The sequence below is a fragment of the Lates calcarifer genome, linkage group LG1 (genome assembly GCF_001640805.2).
Source record: "Lates calcarifer isolate ASB-BC8 linkage group LG1, TLL_Latcal_v3, whole genome shotgun sequence".
Classification (NCBI taxonomy): Eukaryota; Metazoa; Chordata; class Actinopteri; family Centropomidae; genus Lates; species Lates calcarifer.
The window spans coordinates 687194-690496 of NC_066833.1; positions in this window are offsets into that span (position 1 = coordinate 687194).

Consider the following 3303-nt stretch of genomic DNA (forward strand, 5'->3'; position numbering starts at 1 on the left):
CTAAATAAAGCCTTTCTGGCACTTATTGATACTTTTGGGTTCACACAGTCTGTACATGAACCTACTCAGTATGGTGGCAACACTCCTGACTTGCTTCTTTCCTGTGGGATAGAGGTGTCTAATCTGACTATTTCTCCTGTCACATTTGTTATCTCTGACCATTTTCTTATCAAATTTGATGCAACTTTAGCCTGTCAGCCTAAAATTGTTTCAAATGTATCTTCCACCACACAAATAGGTCCCACTATCTGTTCTTGGTGAGCAACTACCAGAGGTCCTGGCCCTTTTACTGCAGCAATAGGTTCTGTTGAAAACTGTACCAGGGATTTAAATACAACACTGTCCAGTCTCCTCAATTCAATTGCACCTCTCACCACTAAAGTTAGACAGTCAAAGAGGTCTACGCCCTGGTTCACAGATGACACACTTGCTCTGAAGCAGGCCTGCTGGAAATTTGAGGGCAAATGGCATAAGTTAAAATCAGAGGCTCTGTATCTCCAGTGCCACCAGGGTTGTTCTGGAATATAAGTGTGCACTGTCTACTGTCAGAGCAGCATATTTCTCAAACTTAATCAATAGCAATAAACATAATCCCATATTTCTTTTTGACACTGTAGCTAAACTTCTAACCACCTCCTAGCTGCTCACCCTTTACTGCTCATGAGTTTCAGAATTTTCTGCAGTAAAATCAATGAGATTAGATTAAAAATCAATTCATTCTCTCCAGCATCTGCAGCAGAACCAGCTGAGCATCACACTGAGTCTCAGAGAGTTTCTGCTCTGATGATTTTGAGATTGTATGTCTTGATTCATTACCTAAGCTGGTACTAGCTTCTAAACCCACCACTTGCCTTCTTGACCCTTTACCTGGTAAATTCCCTAAAGATCTCTGGCCAGTCTTGGGCCCTGCAGTGCTGAATACTGTGAATCTATCATTGACGACTGGCACTGTTCCTTCTAGCTTCAAAACAGCTTTACTTAAGAAACCACACCTTGATCCTGGGTCTTTGAGTAACTATTGGCCTGTTTCAAACCTTCCATTCTTCTCTAAAATACTTGAAAAAGTTGTGCCTCAGCAGCTTTCAGCTCACTTAGCTGATAATAATCTTTTCAAACCTTTTCAGTCTGCTTTTAGGGCCTTCCACTCTACCGAAACAGCACTTGCTAAAGTAGTAAATGATCTTCTGCTCTCTCTGGATTCAGATTCCACCTTTCTGCTCCTCTTACTTGATCTTATTGCAGCCTTTGATACTATAGACCACTGTATACTCATGGACCGACTGGAGAACAGGTTTGGAATCACTGGCCTGGCCCTCAGCTGGTTAAAATCTTACTTATCTTAGAGTACTCAGTGTGTCTGTTGTAATAACACCATATCAGCCTTTTCTGATATGAAATATGGAGTACCCCAGGGATCTTGGCTCCCTGCTTTTCTCTCTTTATATTTCTCCTCTTGGCCAAATTATTCGGAGTCATGGAATAATTTTCACTGTTATGCTGATGATACCCAGCTGTATGTGCCCATAAAGGCTGACAATGCTTCTCAAATTAGGGAACTAGAGGTCTGCTTGTCTTCTGTGAAAAGCTGGGTGTCTCAAAACTTCCTGCTTCTTAACTCAGACAAAACTCAAATGCTGGTTATTGGCCCAGCGCGATATAGACACCAGTTCAATCAAGTAACTATATCCCTTGACAACTGTGTGATTTCTCAAAGTACAACAGCCAAGAATCTGGGTGGCTCTTTCCTTCAATCAGCACATTAAAGACATTACAAAGACTGCCTTTTTTCACTTACGCAATATAGCTAGGATTCTGTCTTTTCTTTCCATGGCAGATGCTGAAATTCTAGTTCACGCCTTTGTTTCCTCAAGACTTGATTATTGCAATGTTTTCTTTTCAGGACTACCACGTGCTAGCACTAAAAGTCTACAAATGGTTCAGAATGCTGCAGCTAGAATGCTAACCAAGTTGAGAAGGTTTGACCACATTACTCCAATTTTAGCCTCCCTTCATTGGCTCCCTATTCATGTTAGATCAGACTTTAAAGTGCTCCTAATGACATATAAAATTCAAAATGGGCTAGCCCCGTCATACTTGTCTGATCTCCTTAATCCTTATATTCCCTCCCGTGCTCTGCTTTTTCAGAGTGCAGGGCTGCTATCTGTCCCCAGAGTTAAAAAGAAGTCAGCAAGCTGCAGGACCTTCTCCTGTCGGGCCTCCTTCCTCTGGAACAACCTCACTATTGATATTATACAGGCTGACTCAGTTGAGGCCTTTAAATCCAAACTAAAAACTCATCTTTATGCATTAACTTTCGGTTAGCATTTTATTCTTATTCTTATTTCAGGTTACCATTTTTCCTTTGTCGTGTTGGGTCAGTCTCAATGCATCAGTTAAGCTTAGTAGTTAGTAAATGTTGTCCATGATGTCCTGCCGACGAGATTACTGTAAACTGTCTTAATATTGCTGCATTACTCTAACTGTGTGTTTCTTCCCTCAAGCACATTAGTGCCCAGGCTGATTTTCTCTCTCCTTCTTTCTCCTACTGTCGCTTGCTGCAGGGTTCTGCCTCTGGAGCTGTAGAGTCTCCTGCTACTCCCATGATCCAACTCAACTGATGATGTTACAACATTTAAATATTTGTTAGTGTTAGTGGTAGTGTTATTGCTATTAATGTTTCACTGTTCTGTCATTATTGTTCCTTTAGTTATACTTATACTTTTTTTTTTACTTAAATGGACTATATTATATAGCGCTTTTCTAGTCTTTTCGACCACTCAAAGCGCTTCACACTACAGATCACATTCACCTCATTCAGCACATGTATATACAAAGTGCTTTTTCTATACATTCACACACCAATGCATGCACACACATCGGAGGCAATTTGGGGTTCAGTATCTTGCCCAAGGATACTTTGGCATGCAGACTGGAGGAGCCGGGAATCGAACCACTGACCTTTTTTGCAATGTTGTCTTTCTCTTACCCCATCCCCCCACCCCCCTCTCTCTAACCCAACCGGTCGAGGCAGATGGCCGCCCACCCTGAGTCTGGTTCTGCTCGAGGTTTCTGCCTCTTAAAAGGAAGTTTTTCCTTGCCACAGTCACCCAGTGCTTCCTCATGGTGGGATCTGTTGGGTCGCTCTCTGTACATTTTATAAGATAAAGAGTATGGTCTAGACCTGCTCTATATGTTCAGTGCCATTAACTTATGTTGTGAATTGGCGCTATATAAATAAAATTGACTTGACTTGACAATGTATGTGTGCGGGGATGACGTCAGAGCAGCGGAGAGTGCGCCGTG